The sequence below is a fragment of the Podarcis liolepis genome (assembly GCF_965112155.1).
Source record: "Podarcis liolepis genome assembly, chromosome: 3".
In the NCBI taxonomy this organism is placed as follows: domain Eukaryota; kingdom Metazoa; phylum Chordata; class Lepidosauria; order Squamata; family Lacertidae; genus Podarcis; species Podarcis liolepis.
Window position 1 is genome coordinate 71,683,006 of NC_139557.1, and position 20,893 is coordinate 71,703,898.

General features: G+C 41.2%; 1 protein-coding gene across 4 annotated transcripts in view; it reads right to left on the reverse strand.

The window, feature by feature from the left end:
- The window catches only part of PRKN (parkin RBR E3 ubiquitin protein ligase), a 618,246-nt gene that overhangs the window by 106,776 nt on the left and 490,577 nt on the right, over window positions 1–20,893 (reverse strand). The gene's annotated exons all lie outside the window — the stretch shown is intronic.

Sequence of the window (20,893 nt, forward strand, 5' to 3'; positions counted from 1 at the left end):
GAAATCACTCATAAATCCACAGACAAAATCACACCAGTTGGCATTGCTAATTCATTTTAATGCCTGTGAAGGCAAATAAGGGCAAAGGCGGTGATGGCAAAAGTTAAGAAAAATGTCCCCAGGAAACAGCAGCAGCCAGGGGAACAAATGGGTGCCAAACAGCATTGAAACAGTTCTGATTTTAGCAAGGGAAGTATTTGCTGATAATTACTTTGGATGCACTAAGTAAGTTAGCAGTACAATCATGGTACAGAATTGAAGAGACTTGACCAAAGTCAAACAGGACATGAACTTCAAAGCTGAACATTCTAAAGCATGGTGGTTTACAAAGGTGCTTATTATATGTGTGCATCAAACAGTACTGGGTCCACTGAACATCACAAACTACCAGTTGTGATAGATCCCATGAATTTGGTTATAGAGATACAGGCAAATATTTGAATTCATTTTTTAATCATTGCAGGTATATACTCCCTTTGGGATCTCTGGTTCAAAGAAACTAAAATTCAAAGAAACACAGAGCTAACATCACAGAGCAAGTATCATAATTTGTTTTTCTCATTACTGTTGTTGTCATCTATTTAGCTACCAAGACCAGACCCCTCCACACAAAAATCTACATAATAAAGAAAGGGGACGTTACATGTGCAAATCATTTTATTTGAATATGTCCTTCAATGCCAAACCAAACCAAAAGCTTCTTAGTGGATTGGAATATATACTTCTGAATCTCTTAGGTAAATGGATTGTCATAAACCAAAACATTTTCAAGTGTGTTCCACTGAAAAGGTATCTTATCATCTTGAGCATGCAAGACCTGCTCCAGATCCATCTTTTAAGGGCATTTTTTTGAAGGGTTGTAGCTTTAAAAAGAGAAAAAAGGACACAGGTGGCTGACCCTTTTACCAGAGAAAGAAGTGAGCACATAAATTAGTCTCTGATTGAGTAAATGCTATGTACTGAGCTTGGATCCTAGAACAATAGGTAGGTAGGATCCTAGAAGGCAGCAACCTGATTGGTCTGCAGGAGCCACCCAATTCTGCTCCAGGAGGAAGTGAATCAGCAACCTTATTGGCCTGCAGGAACATTCCAGTCAGGCTCCAGGAGGGGAACTGAATCAGCCAGTCACACGGGACCCATTGTGTAAATAATGTATCTATAGCCAGAGGTACTGGTGGAAAGCACTCACTCATTGTTTACCATGAGCTGAAATAAAGAGCATGCAATAAACACTCAACTCCGAATATTTTTCAGTAAATAAATCTTATTTGGCTCACCTTCTACAAGGTGCTTTAATCACACGTCCCTCATAGCAAACTGACTCATGTCAATCATGTGCAAGATGCCAGGGAGCATGCAACAGTGTCGCTGTGCTGGGGAACTGCTGTGCTGACAAGCAGGATGCCTGGTTCAAGGGGTTATTTACCTCATAAAGGGCAGTTCCACAGCTTAGGGCTGGCATTCTTGACAGGTTTGGGTTTCTGGGTTCAAGTCTAGCTGACCTGTACCCTACAAAATCTGGGAAGTAGCCATATAACTCAGAATAGAGCACAATCCCTGGTTCAGTTCCCAGCATCTCCAGTTAAAAAGATGTGAAGTTAGCAGAGATGGAAAATATTTCTGCTCAAAACCCTGCAGAGTTGCTGCCAGGAAGAATAGATATTACTGGCCTAATAGTTCCAGTTGTCTGACTCCATACACGGCAGCTTCATATTTATTTAAAAAAAAGAATACCACAACCATCTACCAAACACTTATTCAAGGCACTTATGCAAGTCAGAAAAAAACAACAATGACAACTAAATAATAAAATAAAATTAAGCAGTTTAAAGCCAATACTAAGTCCCAGGAGAGATTTTGCAACAACACACACAGTTCAAAGTAGCTAGCAGCAATGATGTACCCAACCCAGATGAGCCTCCACTAAAAGCTCGGGTGAACTCGACATCGTCTGCCATCTTAACCATAACAGAGGCAGAGGCAGCATAAAAAAAAGGCTCCTCACAGACATTAAGGTACCTCATTCGTTCTTCCTCTCAGCATTTTTCAGGATAATTTAAATCCTTCCAAGGCTTAGTAGACTGCTGGGACATGGTGACCAGCTTGGTGCCAAAGCATTGATTTACACTTCCCTCACCTTTAATCCTAGATCTCACTCAAGGTCATGGATGTACAGGTAAAAGCACTTCACTACTGAATGCTGAGTCTGACATTCTGACCAGCTCTGCTTTCTCATTCTCTCTAGATCTATAAATTAACTCTGTGAAGCCTCAAATGCCACTGTATTTTGTGCAATGTGTTTTGTGCAGAGGCCAATATAGAGTGCGATGGGAAAACTATGAGATCAGCGTTCTTGCATTCATTTGTAAGACACAAAGAAACATCAAATATATTGCTGACAAGAACTAGAGGTATACTTTATAATCTTCAAATATAGCTAGAAAAGCAAGATTACACAATGAAATTTTGTTTTTGTGGATGCTTCAGTACTACCTACTTGAATTTACTTTTGAATAAATGAAAAAAGAGCGCAAGTGTTTTAGTCCCATTTCACCTTAACAAGAATTTCTAGAAGCTCCTACTGATGGTTAGAAAGCCCCCCCTAAAAATTTCATGTCACAGTATTAATGCAAAAGGAGTGCCAATTTTGAACTTTCATGCTAGACATATTGGTGATTTTAAATTATTTGCTCTTTTGAAATTTGATAGTAAAAGTTAGGGTGGACACATTCAGAATTCTACTGCAGCTCTATGGGCCTGAGGGAGATGGGATAATAAATGTGTGCCTGCTGCCCAAAATGGCAGCCATTTAGCTCACTATCTCTCTTTTCAGCATCTAGAACAACTTGCTTGTGTCCTGATGTCAAAATGTGATGCACTTCCCTGACTCCAGTCATCAGCACACACACAAAATGCCCTCGACATCAATATATGGGCAAGTTTCCGTTGATGCTAAAGAGCAGGAGGGGCTTAGACTGCTCTTGGCGGTAGCCACACTTTTAGTATCAGATCCACCCTGGCCTGATTCAGTCCTTTATGTTGCTGACTTCTACACTTTTATTCAAACATGTTGCAATGTGCAGTGCTCCTTCTACAGGGCTAAATTCTTCATCCAGTGACATAATCACCAGGCAAAGCTCCTAGGCCATGTGCATACAATTCCAAGCAGAACGGGATCATTAAAAAAAATAGCTGACAAACAAATTAATTATCTACTCTAGTAATATAAAGGAATACAAGAATTTGTATTGTGTGTGGCAGGAGGCAGGTGGGGGAGAAGACTTACCCTTGGTGATAGAAGAGAAATAGCCAAGAAGTCTTTGCAGAGAATAGGTTCACAATTCAATTGATTATGAAATTCTACTTTTATTGTTGGAAAGCAATATTATAATAATGTGGCTACCTTTAAAGATCATTCCAAGGCCATTAGGGAACCCATGAAACTAGACTCCTGGGTTGTTAATCCAATCATTGATCCAGAGCTTGGCCTTATGCCTTATTTGTAACAACTCCCTCAGCTGTGTGTTTTATAGCCATTCAAAATTTTATACTCTGACATACTAAAATTCTTTTTCTCCAGCCGAGGAAAAAACCCACATATTTATCCTAAACTTTAGGCTTGCCAAATATAAACACCCTTTAATAACAGAGCCACGGTGACTACACCTGAATTTCAATGTAACACTATAAAAAGGGAAGTAGATATCTGTGACATGAAAAAAATGAGTTTATAAGATATTATTTCCCCCAATTGCCTTTCATTGTGCTCTGCTTGGAGCAGCAGCCTCAGCACTACAGAGTCGAAGCAAGGCTTCAGTAGTACCCTGGACAGCTGCATACAGGACTCAGGCTGCAGCCTCTATAAGTGCAGGACTCGCATACTATTTCAGCAGCAGTCACTCTTAGGCTGAGACTTAAGCAGAGGCTGCAGCTCTCTCTCAGTAGCAGCAAGCTCTGCCTCCCACCTGAGGGCACTGAAAGGGCCACGAGCATGTTTCAGATGTAAAGTGGAGGACTCTTAAAGCCATCCCTACAATTCAGGAGCAGCCAATACATTGCTGGACGATGCTGTGGGCCTCATCTCCCTGCAACATCCTGACAGTGTCCCTGTAGCAACACAGCTACATACAAGAATGGTGCAGACACAGGACAGTGATGATGTTGGGGCAGTGTGGGCACTTTGGTTGAGTCAATCTGGTACTCCTGCTACTGTACCCACACTCCCCAGCTTCACCCCTGGCCCCTGGCTCTGTAAGGTATCCAGGTCTGCAGCACCACCCCTCCCTGCTGACTGTGCCTGCTGCAATCTATCACCAGAGCTACATAAAGGAAAAGAGAGTAACAGTTGTTAAGCTACTTAGAGCAGAACATGTCTAACCATACAAACACTAACCTGTGGCAAGTTGCATGGTTCTTGGAGTATCCAGATGGGGAGTTTTTGATGTATAATTTATGGATAACTGTGTTGTCATAGAAAGAGGGAGCTAAGAGCAGGTGATAAAAGGGAACCAGAATGTACACTTCACTTCTAGTCAAGAAGTCACCTGTCTGTAAATTCCTGCCTTGCTAATTTTCTCTTTTTTAAAACAACACTAGGATTCCGTTTCATTTTCTGCACACAGGCCTATTCATAGACTAGCTCTGTCTGTGCTGCCAAGGTCTCCTTGAGATTTGCCTAGACTGCAGAAAAGAGAGTAACACAAATCACTGGATATAATAAAACTGTGTGCATGTGAGGTGTTATGGTAGCCCATTGTGCAACACTTTTAGCAGATTACTAATAATTGTATGAATTATTTGACATAAGTTCTCCTTCCTATGAGACCACACCAACTTCCACTGCTGTTGATTTATAGCCATACTTAGGAAATCATTACTTAGATCTAGGTAGCACTTATTATCTTCCCTTACAAATTATTAACATTAGCTTGGCCATGGAAGATTTTATTATAGCAAAGAAATTTACAAGGTTGCATTTAATCAGGCCTTCGTTTCAACTGGACTTCTGGACACAAAAGACTCAGCAATGTCCTGTTATGAGCAGACTAAATGGTAGTTAATTCCCTATAAAACCCTAAAGTGAATATTTTATGTCCCAATTTAAAACTTCCATTTCAACTCTCTCAAAAAGTTAAATGCATATTTTTACTAAGATTTGTGAGTTGAAGTACATAAAATACCAGGACTGTTGTCACACATCACTAACCAGCCTTTAAAAAAACACAAAACAGCCTGTGGGGGTTGAGATTGGGATTTATGAGCAAATGTTTGACAAGTGAAAGTAGCTGTTTTTCAATACATATAATTATGTGATTACTTATTGACAGATGAGAACAAATGCTACAGAAATATCAGATGATCACACACTATGTATTTTAAAAAAACTCATAAAATATTACCGTTTTTGCAAATCCATCATATTTAATGTAATCTGTTATTAACAGTATGCAACGCCTACTGGTATATACATTTTGAAATATATAAAACACTTGTGTTTTATATTCATAATTGTATATACTACGGATACTGCATGGACTGGATTTACCATTGCAACTGAGAAATAGATCAAAAAATGGTTTTGTATGCATAGTGACTGAGTGCACTTCAGCACTGCATTAACAGAGAAATTTCCTGACCAAAGAGAAAGGTCTGATATATATAAACTATATGACAAAGTTGCATATTGATACAGTTTTATATACAAGTGCTTTTTGACTATGCTGTTATCTGCAGGGTCATTTTAACAGCTGTTATCCTAGACAGATGAAGTGGGTTTTAAGGGGTTTTGAAGAGAGGACAGTGATACTTGAACAGGAGTTCAGTTATCCCCCAGAAAATGTCTATTTTAAACTCATGTATGAAATTATAGTAGTTATTTCTATATGGTCTTCCAGGAACAATACATCAGTTCTTCAAGAAAGTAAAAGATTTTCCAGAAATTGATTTGAAGATTTGAAACCTGAATTAAATTGCCACAATCCCCCCCCCCCTGTATGTGTAAACCCTTTGTATTTGATGATATTCAGATATTTGTACTCCCTTATCCTGAAACCCAGAACAAGTTACAATCTGAAAACAATTACTGTGTAATAGAGTTGCCATATGTTCGGGGAAACCCAGACATGTCCTCTTTTGCGGGGCCAACATGCCAATCTGGGTGGACTTTTACATTTTAAAGGAAATGTCTGGGGTTGGTTTTTTGGGGGGGTTGGGGTGGGGGAGGACTTTGTACTCCAGAAGTGGAAGTGCCACAGCAAAGATCAGATACGAGCTGGAGTTCTGCCTTTGCTCAGGCTGACAGCGGCTTGAGCTCAGGCTGCTTTGCACGCTACAGCCAGCCCAAGCCACAGAAAGAGGCGCATGGGTGCACTGCACAGCGTGTCTGCTGCCAGCTCAAGCTGGGGAAAGAGGCACACGGGTGCGGATGCCCCACCCACCTATGCCCACCCACCTGTTTCCTTGGCTCGGACTGGCAGCGGCTTGTGCTGTCCTCTTTTTTGCTCTTCAAGATATGGCAACCCTACAACAACAGCTTGGATCTAAAAGTGCCCTTTTGTGAACAAAAGAGCCTTTGATTCTAGCAGAAGTTGGGTTTTTTTAAAGGAGAAAACCTTTTTTGCTGATTCTCCCTTCCGTCTCCAGACTAGTCTGGAGTCAGAGGCGCTCGGTTGCCCCCAAAATTGGGGAGGTCTGGCGAGCATTGTGTGTGTGTGATGTCTAGGCTGAGCGCACTGGAGGAGCCGGCCACTGGACCTGCCGCACATGTCATGAACATGCAACACATGCCTGCCTGCTAGAAGATTGAGGGGCCCAGCCTCTTTAAAACAAATATGAAGGGGGGCAAGGTGCCTCCATCCCCCTAGAGTTGGTGCGCCTGTCTGGAGAGTTTTTCAAAATTGGGGGGGGGGGACAGAGGCTGCGTGAGAAAGGAAGAGCCCACTGAGATGTCATGATCCTGGGAAAACTTTGCTCCTCAAAACTTGCATAACAGAGCAGCTTAAAAACAACAACTGTTAGCCTTAAATATTCACAAGTTCCTTCCTGTCATAACAGAAAGTATTTGCGAACATAGTTTGGAAGGCTTTCAAATAACATAAAACTTGTTTATTGTAGACTGTCCCTGCTTGTTCTCTTTAGTTCTATTATTACTCAGTTCTTATTCCCTCTATAATCTCTCTTTTCTACCCCTGCACACTGTGGGACGCGTCAGCATTTTCCAGTGTCCCTTCTTTGTTCTCAGAATGAGATCCTGATGCAATTAATGATCTTACTCCTAGCAGAAAGCAAAAAACCCACAATCATTCTTTCATGCATCAAAGTGTAGATAGGCTCACATCTAAAAGCATGCAATTAATTATTTGCTGGGTTTAACTCGGCATGCAAGAACAAAACACCTGGGGACCTATTCTGGAATTCCGTAAAGACCAAAAGACCTACCAGAAAAATGTATTATTTGTTGGGACTAACTAGTGAATGAATTTTATATAGGTGTTATATTAGCACCATTAGAAGTCTAAGGCCACAATCCAAAACACACTTCCTAGGGAGTAAGCCCCAATAGACAAAGTGGAATTTACTTTGGAGTAAATACGTATAAGCTTGCTCTGCATGTGCCACTAAAGTGTCAGATGCCTGCATTGTACCAACATCTGCCTCTGGACTCTCACAGCCAGATCTGATCCTCCAGTTGAGTTACAGTTAGATCAGGCTTCCTCAACCTCGGCCCTCCAGATGTTTTTGGCCTACAACTCCCATGATCCCTAGCTAGCAGGACCAGTGGTCAGGGATAATGGGAATTGTAGTCTCAAACATCTGGAGGGCCGAGGTTAAGGAAGCCTGAGTTAGATCATTAAGTAACCATGCACAAAAGACTAGGTATGTGGAAGCTACACTACACAGAGGTTGCTTAGGTTTGGGTCAAGAAAGGAAAGGTACTTGGAAGCACACATGCACCACCACCTGCAATACAGGGTTAAATTGACTTAAAGGTTTGTTGCAAAGGTTAATGAGTTAATGTATGTGAAGAGGTTTGAACACACTCAAGTGTTCCATAAAGTGCTACTCATTATGTTACCACCATCCAAAAATATATGAAACGCACAATGATGCAACTGTACCTTTAATTAGGCATGTTAGGGTAAACAGTCCAAGGTGGATTCAATTCGGTACACACCAGAGAGGCAAGTGATAGGATTAGCAGCAATGGGATCTGCAGAGTCAAAAAGTTGCAATGCGCCTTCATTGTCTCTACCTGAGAACCCTTAGCAGGAGACTGCAAGAAAGTAGGAGGCCATGCACCACAGAATATTGATGCTGCAGGCACCTGGACTGCTGCCAACACAGAGCTACAATTACCCCACTGAATCCTCTTTGGGAAGTGTGACTGGGTTTCGCCTGTTCTTTTCCCTCCCCCTCCCTCTCTAAGCAAAAAAAAGCTACCCTGGAGAGTCACACTCTGTTTTATTGCCTAAGCCTACATACTATACATCAATACATGCCTAATTGTGCATAAAATCTAAATTCTATTGCACAGCTACATAAAAATGCAAACTGCTTCAGCAGTGTAATATCTAGTGCTGAGCTCAATCCAATAAGGGCTGCCCCAAGGCAACTCGCACAAATGCAATTATCTCTCGCACACTCAAACTGCTTTCTTTCACAACATTACTTTTATTATGCAAATGCATAAATCTAATTTTAATCCTCAGAGCCATCCAGAAGATTAAAACAGCATTCACAACTTACCTTCACTATGTGTAATTAAAGATATTTTCCAATCTCTACTTTGAGAAATGATTTTAAGTACAAGCTGAAGTTTCATACTTTGCTTTAGAGGTGATAATTATAGGCATGTGCAAAGGAAAATTATGTCACGCACAATTGCTCTGTGACGTCGAGCAAGGGTTAACTACTGGACCAGATGGAAACTCATGCCAGTCAACCATAAATGAGCAACACCTTTTGCTATCAGTTTGAATGCACAGAATCTGACACAGAATCCCATCTCATGCAAAAACCTCAGACAAGAGGTGGGGCTTACTAGCCATTCGTAATCACTTCTCTTTGTAGTTTCTCCACTCAAATTCATCAGCCACATATGTCTACTGACACACATTTAAGTGCTGGAAAAATACATATAAAAGTGTATGAAGATTGATGCATGCACAATTAATATTGAATGCACAATATCAAGAGTCCACAACTGGTCCTGATTCAGGGCTCCTGAAGAGGGCATCTGAGTGGGAATGGGCGTCAGGCAGTCATCACCATTCTGGGCCAGGGAGGGAACTCTAGGGAAATCTGCCAGATCAAAAGAACTTCAACAACAATACAGGTTAAACTCGAAAAATTAGAATATCGTGGAAAATCGTGGGATTTTCGTATCGTGGAATATTGTGGGGTTTTCATCAGCTGTACGCCATAATCATCACAATTATAACAAATAAAGGCTTGACACATCTCGCTTTGCATGTCATGAGTCTATCTCATATATTAGTTTCACCTTTTAAGTTGAATTACTGAAATAAATGAACTTTTCCATGATATTCTAATTTTTCGAGTTTCACCTGTAGCTCAAAATAGATCATATAACACCAGGTCACGAGAATGTTGCAAGTTAGCAAGGCTCATTGTTTTGACCATGCTCAGCTTTACCTCAACATCAACTTTGCTTAAGATTTCCGTGTTCCACATTCTCCCCACGTTAGCATAACTGGCAGAATTGACTCCAGGTTTGTAGGGGTCTTCAGCAAAGTGTCCTCTGATGGACACCTCCTCTATTATTGGTAGGATCTGGCTGGCTTACCTGAGAGGGTCACCGCCTGCATTTCAAGCATCACCGAGTGACCAGATCTGCCATTTTATTTCCAGCAAAGCCGCAAACTATGTTATTTCCGGGGTATTATGAGAAATTAAAATGGTTGATACCAGCCACCTAGTGCTATTCATGAAAACAGGCCAGGATTTGTTATTTTTTTAAAAAAGGGGCAGGGCAAACATTACCAGGAGCACATAATTATTTGCAGCCGACAGAAATGTTTCCTTTGCTTAAGGTGAATGGAGATGGTACAGCCAAATATCAAACAAAGGAATTTCCTTCTTGAAATGTTGAACACTTTCTAAAGCATTAACATAATTTTATGTTAGATAAACCTGCTTCGGCATGTAGATGTTGTCACCAAAATAGCATTGTGTGATCTAGAAAGCAAATAGGAAGGATATGAGGGAGGCAGATACAATTCATAATGCTAGAGCATATTCAGAAGCCTCTGAAAAGGCTGCCTTAGCAGTGTTTGTGTGTGTATGTAAACATCTTCAAATCTGCTGCAATTTCTCCCTCATTTGCATCTTACTACAATTACCAAGTGCCTGGCATCTCCTCTGCAGCAGACTTTACTGCAGCAGCGTCTGTAAATACTCAAAATTTAACAGGGAAAAAGAAGTGGCCAAAATCCCGACAACCCATGGTCTTTTCCATCTCAGAGACTAATGGATATTAAGACATGGTAGATTCCAGAAGCAGCGTGCATAAATCAGATTTGGTAATTCTCTTATTTAATGGATCCAAACAAATTATATTGACATTACCTCTCATCATAATCTGATACAGACAAATGCTGTAATTGGGGGGGGGGGGGAGTGTGTGAATTCTGGCCAAATTGAATTGGCTAGAAAACAACAGCAGCAACAAATCCAAATCAAATAGTCCCAATGTTTGCTGCATTTTCTATCATATTCTTGCGTATGCAGTAACATTATTCCTCTGCTGTATGCACTGGGAAGAAAAGTTCTTTTCTCATCTGTTATTGTAATGATTGCATATACATTCAAAATGATGGCATAGCCTGCATCTATTATTCTCCTAATGCCTCAACAAGCCTCAACTTCTTTTTGAATCAGCCACAAACCGCCTCAAGAAAGATGGGGAAAAGTCTGTTTCTACCAAACAAAAAGAAATGGCATCCTGCCCTTATCCAGATATTCCAATTTAGCCTCTGGCTTCTCTGAGCAAAATCCAAGTAATAATTACCAGTAGCAATGGAGACCAACAGCAAGTAGCAATAGCTAAATTTGCTTCCAACAAAGCAACACATTTCTATTGTGGTTTATCATGCCTCTGCTGCCCAATGCCAGCATTATAACCCACCCCCCTCAATGCCAACCCAGAAACCGAGCCAGCCTTTTCATTAAAAAAAGAAGAAGATTTAAATGGTCAAGTTTTCATGCAAATTTCCCCCTCCACTTACTGCTTAAGAAGGGTACTTTAAAATGTTAATATTTTTGCCCAGGTGGATTTTTCTTTATTGCTTCCAGTATTCTGGGAGAGTTACAGAGGTACATTAGTTACAGTAATTTGGTTTGGGGACACCAGCAGGAAAAAACAAAATCCACTGTCAGAATAGAATAAACAGCTATAGTCAACACTAACATTCACAGTCATAATAAAGTCACAACCTATGTCTCAGAATAAATCTTCAAATGTATACTTGTTTAGTCATAAAAACATATTTATATACCACTATGTCTTTAAAAAATCAGAGTGGTTTACAACTATATCTATATATAATAATAATAACATGTAACCATTTACAATCAAATACCATCAACTAAGCATTATAGAAAGATGTTTTCTTAATTTCCTGCATTAGTTTGGGAGAATAGAAAAGTTTTCAGTGGGTGTTTAAAAGGTGAAACAGAAGGTGCCTGCTGAATCTTTATCGTCAGAACTTTCCACAGGACTGAGATGATGGTTTCTTGTTACTGTCAGAGCACTGTCAACTCAGGGGACAACCAATGACACTCATGCAGATGATCTCAGAGACTGATATGGGATATAAGGTTTCCGGCGGTTCCTAAGGTTCATGGTCAATGCATGGAATGCAGTGGTCAGGCTATCCTTGTACAGGAATAGTTGTAGCTGGCAAATAAGACAGAGGATGGGATTCAAATGAGTCCCATCAGTGGAAGCCCTGCACAAGGACTTCCACTTGTGCAACACAGTTTCCCCTTCTCTTGTTCCCCTTTGTGTGCCCCATCCCAAATTAGTTCAAGGGTCTGAAGAACCCCTGGAACAGCATGCATGGGAAGAAGGGGAACTGCTATGTCTGGCAAGCCAAAATGCTTGCACTGATGGAAGGATAAGAAGAGAAAGATGTTGAATTCCTCCCAGCGCTGATAAAAGGACCACAGAGGACACTTGGGCCTCTAGTGACAGATGTATCTCCAAGCTACACACCTGCTACTTCAAAGGAATGGAGCCCCATCCAGAACAGGTAACTTGCCTATCTCCCAAACATTGGAACCACCCACCCAAAGAGCCTCTGTCTTTCCAGGATTCAAATACAATTTATTGCAGTTTTTGTTCATGAAACAGTTTTATGTTGATGAAAAAAAATAAATCATTGCAGTTTATATGAATTACAACCATGTTGCTATTCTGTCCCCGCCCCACAATGTGACACCTTCCATACACCAGAACTCAGACAGTCATACCAGATTTACAATACTGAACAATGCCTTAGCCCTTCTTAGTTGCTCCCCCCCCCCACAACACCAAACAGTCTGTTGGAAAATGTAGCTCTTTGGGACCATTAGGGAAACATACATAGGAGAGGTTGGAATATATATTTTTAATGCAGCACCATGATATCATTGTATTTGCTACATGATCCCTGTTTGGTTGGGGAAATGTCCTAAGGAAGAATTTCAAAAAATCAAAGTGGCACTGAAGCAGCAGTCTTGATAGTATAAGATAGATGAATAAATAAATAAATAAATAAATAAAATTTTGCATCCTGAAGCAGCAACCTTTCACAATGAAAATTATGTTAATTTTAACCCACCTAAAAGAAATTCATTGGATATTCTAAATTCTTTGCAAATAATAGCTGTAGACGAAATGCTATTGAAATCAAGTATTTGTTAAAGACAGCAGGTATTTAACAGGATGGTTGTAAAGATAACTCACAAGGAGAACGGGAAAAATGAGAAAAATCAAATAGGTACTAAAGGAAAACAGAAAATGGAAAGAAAAATGATCTATTATATACAGCAATTTTGCAGGTAACGCTAAAATGAGGGTGTTGGTTTTATGGAAGTACTTTGCATACAATTTACGTCCCTGAATTAGATAAACAAAGTGCACTAGTTTGGTTCTTATTTTTGTTTGGGGAGGCGAAACATAGTATAGTAAATGGCTGTGAATAGGACTTCAGCAAATTGGATACATATCATTAGTGATATGATAAATGGCTTTGCATTTTAGACATTACCTGGAATTGATTCAAGACACTTTAGGTTATGGAAAGCACTCTTATTCTCTAATGACATGAGGTGTTTAGCCAATGGAACCAAGCCCATTAGTAAAGCCAGTCATCACCTGCAAATTTATGTGCCACTTAACACTATTTCTTGGCTGTGAGTGGGGTACAGTGATAGATTTGCTCTCAGAAGAGAAATAATAAGTTGTAATATTTTACTGCTCTGCCTAGTGAGTCGAAACAGGTTGGTTACAAGTTGCAAATGAGGGCGCACATACACAACCAGGTTAGGACATGTTGATCAGTGTTTACCACAGGCATAAGTGGTCATGACATTATGCCGACATGTGCATAAATTTCAGTTTTGCATTTGATATTGATTGGGGGGAAGGAGGGGAATGGGTCGTTCATGCATATGCAGTGCAGTAACAAAGCTTGGTATATTGTGTAAGAGCATGGAGTTATGTGCTAAGACACTTGCTCCCCCCCATGCCACAAGGAGCGCTGTTCAGATAGTCCCAGTCTGATCAATGCTTCTTCACACACAGTATCCAAGGTGCTATAAAATGAATTGCCGTAGACTTCCAAGTAACTGCATGGTGTACCACCATGGGGTAATGAAATCTGCCCTGCCTCTGGCCAACACTTCACGGGTGTGGTACTGCAAGCAATAAACAAAGGAATGATCATCTAAGGACATTGAAAAGCCAAAACAAACCATGTCAAAGCAAGCAACGCAGATAGGCTTCAGCACACGCTAATTCTAGCTGTACATTTGTAGGTGAGAAATGTCTTGCACAGAATGTAATGAAAGAGGAAGACTGTTACTATGAAATAGAACAAAACACAAACAATGCTATCAAGAGTGAGTCATAAGCCGGTAACGGTGCAGAAATCTTTGAAAGTAAGTTATCTTTTATTGAGTATAAGTTGAACATATACATATATTCTTGATTTCTCTACAGCATAAATTTTTAACTTAAAACATTATACATCTTCCCATACAAATCTTTTTCCACCCGTGACTTCCCACCACCTCACTGCAGCTTTGCTTTTACATATCTTTTTCTTACTGTGTTCATTATTCTTTATTTCATTTAATTCTCCCAATTCTTTCTCTTTCCATTACACTCTTTACAAGATTTAGTCAAAACATAACCAGGTTTAGACCACAGCGCCACCCGCGTCCAAACCTCTCAGTATCTGCAGCAACTCAGCCAGGCGGAAGTCAGGCAAACAGTACAGCCCCAACACACCATCTACTGCACAAGAAGGAATTGCAGACAGGGAGGGAAGTAAGTCAGGATAGACCAGGGGTAGGCAACCTAAGGCCCGTGGGCTGGATGTGGCCCAATCGCCTTCTCAATCAAGCCCGCGGACGGTCTGGGAATCAGCGTGTTTTTACATGAGTAGAATGTGTCCTTTTATTTAAAATGCATCTCTGGGTTATTTGTGGGGCCTGCCTGGTGTTTTTACATGAGTAGAACGTGTGCTTTTATTTAAAATGCATCTCTGGGTTATTTCTGGGGCATAAGAATTCGTTCATTCCCCCCCCCCCCAATACAGTCTGGCCCACCACATGGTCTGAGGGACAGTGGACCAGCCCACGGCTGAAAAAGGCTGCTGACCCCTGGGATAGACAGTGTAATGACATATCTAGAAGGTGAGGGGATAGTTACGCAACCTCTTACTACTTGTGGACTCCAGGCGGTCAGGCCTCTTGAGGTTTGGACCCAACAAATGCTGGTGGGGGGAGGTTTGAACAGCCAAGTGCCCCTTGGGGTGAGCAGGTGATGAAAGGCTCCTATCAAGAGCGGTTTTAACTTTGACCAATTGCAGACCCGGGGTAGCATTGTTCAACAGGAGGCAAGATGTTGTTAGTTATGTTTTGATGCACATTGTGATCCTTTACATTTAATGAACTTGTAGGTCTTATACCTTATACCCTATATTTTCTGTCTCATGCCTTTATTTAGGTTGAGGAGAGACAAAATGTATAAGGGGGTTGAATGCTGATAAAAACGAGTAAATGCTTGGAATGCTCTTTTATAAAGAGACAGAAAATATTGGAACTATTTATCTTAAAAACTAAGAAGGGGGACATGATAAAATTATATGAAATGATGAATGGAACACAGAAGGTAGAGTGGGTTTTTCTATTATTAACCTCTTCTAAGATAAAAGAAAGGGAATAGTCAAATAAACTGAAAGGTAACACAATTCAGGCTGGTAAAATGTTTTCTCACATGATTTGCAATTATTCCAGACATTTTTGTCATCCCAGCTCATTAAGGTGAAAATCTTAGGTAGACCTTTAAAAAACCATCAAAAGATATAGCCAACAAGGATATCCTGCTTTATAGCCATAAGCATGGTAGCAGTAAGACTAGGATGGTGAAATGAAGACAAATCTGCAATGTTTTTGAAAATGCATATATATGAGGAACAGTTGAAGGAGCTGCATATGTCTAGCCTGGAAAAGAGGATACAGAGAGGAGATATGATAGCCATCTTCAAATATCTCAAGGGCTGTCGCACAGAAAAGGGAACAAGCTTGTTTTCACCTGCTCTGGAAGGCAGGACTTGAACCAAAGGCTTCAAGTTACAAGAAAGGAGATTCTGATTAAACATCAGGAAGAACCTTCTGATGGTAAGAGCTGTTAGACAGTGGAACAGACTCTCTTAGGAGGTTATGGACTCTCTCTCATTGGAGGTTTTTAAGCAGAGGTTGGGTGGCCATCTGTTATGAATACTTTAGCTGAGATTCCTGCATTTCAGGGGGTTGGACTAGATGACCCTTGGGGTCCCTTTCCAACTCTACAGTTCTATGATCCCATGAATTATATGTACAAAAACCAAACCTATTCTAAATGTGATAAGTTGCAGCACAAGAATTTAATGCAACTTAGAATAGAGCAAAACTGGGTCTAAATTCAAAGTCGTATATTTTTTTGTCTATGGAAAAGCACTATCCACCACTATTTTAGGAGCCTAGAAGGGAAATGTTTTGGTTTTCCCCCCCTTTCTTTTTAACAGATTTTGTTTGACTGTAGCTCTTTCTTCACACATTCTCTTCATTAATATAGATGAAACCTAAAGTGAGGAAAACTGCAGAATGCTTAATCACAACCAAATAATAATATCCTCTGGAAAAGTCCCATTTCAGAATAAGAATAACAACATTTTGTTTTGCACCTGAGCACCCACTGACAATATAAACTATAAATAAAAGAAGCTGCCTTCTACTGAGTCAGGCTAGAATACCGGAGTGTCTAGCCCATCATACCACTTTCAGGTTTTCAACACCATCTAATTATTTTTTATGACTAGGTATTCTGGAAAACTCAGGCACAGTAAAATGTTTTTACTATTTTGGTAAAGGCCCCACAACTACCCTTTTCTATTGGATTGTTTTCTAGCTGACTTCTTTGCTCCTGGAGGCTTAACAGACCTCTTGTAGGAAGAAACTGTGCATCTGCCCTGCCCACATAGCTCTTGCACTTAGACATTTCTGCAGCAGCATAGGAAACTGGCAAGGAGGGTATTTATTTATTGTATTTCTATCCCACCTTTCTTCCAAGAAGCTCAGTGTGAAGTACATGGTTCTCTGCCCCCTCATTCAATCACCACAACAACCGTGTGAGGAACAGTAGGTTAGATTGAGAAGCAGTGACTGGCCCAGGGCTGAGTGAGGATTTGAACTCCAGTCTCCCAAGTCCTAGCCTGAAACTTTAGCTACTGCACCACAAATTGGTCAAGTAACCTTGGAAAGAAATAGAATGGAATGCTTTGGCATAATTTGAGCATGGAGCTACCTGATGTTGTACTCAGGCCCTGCTTTTGAGCTTCCCATAGGCATCAGGGTAGCTACCATGAACCCAGGATGACAGAGTACAAGGGTCATTGGCCGGATCCAGCCAGGTTCTTCTGATGTTTTTTCACATAAGGCCAGCTGATATTATTAAGAACAGCATGCTAAGTTCCCATGCTGAACATCCCTAGTGGGTGGTGGGTGCTGATGTGGGAACTTTCCAAATGACAAAGGCCAATTCATGTAGCTGATTTTTGGGCATTATGTAACTACGTGGTGCTTCAGCCACAAGACTTGTGGCTCAACGTGTTAAGTTTAATACATGGGTAGGCAAACTAAGGCCCATGGGCCAGATGCGGCCCAATCACCTTCTAAATCTGGCCCGCGGACAGTCCGGGAATCAGCATTTTTTACACGAGTAGAATGTGTCCTTTTAATTAAAATGCATCCCTGGGTTATTTGTGGGGCCTGCCTGGTGTTTTTACATGAGTAGAATGTGTCCTTTTATTTAAAATGCATCTCAGGGTTATTTGTGGGGCATAGGAATTCATTCATTTTATTTTCTTTCCAAAATATAGTCCGGCCCCCCACAAGGTCTGAGGGACAATGGACCGGCCCCCTGCTGAAAAAGTTTGCTGGCCCTGGTTTAATACAATCAGCTCAGTAGAGCTGCCAGTTCAGATAGTAAAGGGATGATTCCTAATGACTCAGTGAAGGGTGGGTTATAAAAATGAGACTTTGCCTAACACTGTTATTAGAACTTAGACATTGGCTGAAATTATCCCTCTGGGCAACTTTAAAAGTTCCTGGCATTTGGACTTGGCAACTAGTTGCTTGCTATACCATTTGCACTATCAGCAACCTTTAAAGGGTTTCTATCCTTTATCAAAGCCTTACTGCCTCCAAGGGCTAGATTATAAAGTGGTTCCACTTAGTAAAACTTCATTGGGAATATTTACTTATTTATTAAATTGCTATACCGCCCCTCATCTGAGGATCTCAGGGAGGTTTCCAATATAAAAACACAAAAATGCATAACATAGTAGGAAACAAAAAAAACCCAAAACCAATAATGCCACCAGCCACAGTTTAAAAGGCAATATATTGTTTAATTAGACAAAGGTCTGGGAGAAGGGGAATGTTTTTGCCTGACGTGTAAAGATATGTAATGAAGGCACCAGGTGAGCATCTATGGAGATAGCATTCCACAAACAAGGAGCCACTACAGAAAAGGCCCGCTTTCATGTTGCCGCACTCCAGACCTCTCATGGAAGAGAGAAGAAGGAACCAATGGAAAATGGTGCCACCCACCCCTAACGTAAACAGCTGTTCCACAGTCAATGTTTTCGAAAGCCAATGAGAGGCTGAGGAGAATTAACAAGGACATATTCCACCCCTTCCCAACAGAGGTCATTATACTGGGTAACCAAATCTGTTTCTGTGCCAAAACCGAGCCTAACCCTTGAGTGAATTGAATCTAGAATTTCAGTTTCCTCCAAGAATGCCTGGATCTGGTCTGCAACCACCTGCTCAATAACCTTGCCTAAGAAGGGGAGATTGGCAACTGGTTGGTAATTACATAGATTTTCAGAATCCAGAGAGGGTTTCTTGAGTACAGTGGTACCTCGCAAGACGAATGCCTCGCAAGACGAATGCCTCGCAAGACGAAAGAGTTTTCCGTTTTTTGAGTTGCTTCGCAAGACGAATTTCCCTATGGGCTTGCTTCGCAAGACGAAAACGTCTTGCGAGTTTGTTTCCTTTTTCTTAAAACCGTTAAAACCGTGCTTCACAAGACGAAAAAACTCGCAAGACGAAAAAACTCGCAGAACGAATTAATTTCGTCTTGCAAGGCACCACTGTAGTTTTACCACTGCCTCCTTCAAGCAGGAAGAGACCACCCCCCTCTTTCAAGGAGGCATCAATCACCTCCTTGGCCCAGCAGCTGTTCCTGGCCCAGCAGCCAATAGAGGCAAGGGTCCAAGACTCAAGTGGTTGCCCTGAGTGATCCAAGCACCTTGTCCACATCCTTGAGCCTTGCTAACTGAAACTCATCCAATATAACAGGACTAGACAGTGCTTTGGGCAGCTCTCGAGATTCATCTGCTATAACAGGGGAGTCAAGGTCCCTGGAGTCAAATCACAACCAGTTACTGTTGGTTCTGTCACCTCCTTCAGGTCAGACTGTAAAAAGCCCCGTCCAACCTGGAAAAGCTCTGCTGGACGGCACAATGAGGATGTAATGGAGCTTGCTACTAGGTAGGCTCACCAGGGTTATAAATTATTAGTCACCACCCCCGCAAAAAAGAGTTATTAAGAATCCTCTAATCCCGTAATGCTGTAATCCTAAACATGCTTACCTGGGACTAAACCACACTGAACTCAGTGGGACTTACATCGGAGTAAACTAGTATAGAATTGTACTGTAAGTCAGCTGAAATCCATGTTCTGGGATTAAACTGTGCCTTTAACTCATTACAGTGGACCCTCGGGTTATGTACCTCTCTAAATACGTAATCTTCGGGTTGCGAAAGCAGCAAACCTGGAAGTATTTTTCCAGGTTTCGCCACTCTGCGCGCTGCACGCATGTGCAGAAGCACTCTATTGCACCGCATGCGTGCGCAGAAGCGGTGCCTCTGGTTACAGATTTTTCAGAGTGTGCACAGACCCCCAGAACGAATTAAATCCACATCCCGAGGGTCTACTGTATCTATGTTAAGCAAACACATGGGAGTAGGGAGTGAGCACAAGCACACAGCTCTGCCCCACTAGTCTCAGCTTAAAGGGGACTGTCTGCAGCAAGGAAGCCCCCTGCACTCCTTGCCCTGCCCAACACAGAACTCTGATTTTCCATGATTGCTATTTCAGACAATTGCCTTTGTACTCATGGAAAGTGAAAGGGATGGGGTGGGGATGAAACTGGCATGCTCACACACCCTGGAATAGGGCTAGCACATCCCTAGCATGCAATTTGCTATGCTAGTCCATGAGAGTTATCAAATACACTTCAAAGCCACCAGCTTCACTTGCAGTAGTGTCCCACAAAAAAGCAACCTCATTGTAAAGTTATTTTGAGCTAATATTCTATTTTATTTTAGCACTTAGAGGAAATTGCAAGCCAGTTTTAAATGTGCCATTAAACTCTTCAGCCAACTGTCCAGCAGAGTTGTGAACCAAGTGCAAGGTCAAAATCTCTCATGTCTTTCTTGGCTGCAGTGAGTAAGGGGTCAACACAAGAGGCAGAGAGACGTCGGGGTTGTTCACATAAGTGTATATTTTATTGGCACATAATTTGGTTAAAGAATTCTGCAATGTTTTCAGGGACACTGAGGCACTGTCTTAAGTACTTACAAGTTGGGAGGGTTGGCAAATGGGAGATAAATCAGGCACAACTGCCCATAACAAAGCTTCCATGCCATTAAAACTATTGTAACTAAAATCCAGCTTTTATGAGACCATTGCAATTCTGGCAATAGTTCCCTTAGCAACATTTCCTATTTAAAACATCTGTTGAAAATTAGTAGCATTAATGTAATGGGGAAGACTGGCCAGGTTCTTTCAAAATTAATCAAACAAATTAGCACAATGGACTTTTTAACAAAGACTGTTAAGAGCATCTGAGAATACTACATGGAAGTAACAGACACATCTGGACTGTGCTATAGAATGAATGCAAGGCTGCAGAGTCTCTCTTTGAAGCAAGCTGATCGAGAGAGGCATAGCTGATATGGGCTCACAGCAATGAAGCAGAAAAGCTGCTCTTAAGGTTCTTAGGTGACCATATGCATGTGTAAATTGTGTAGGCACACCACTCCTAGATATACAT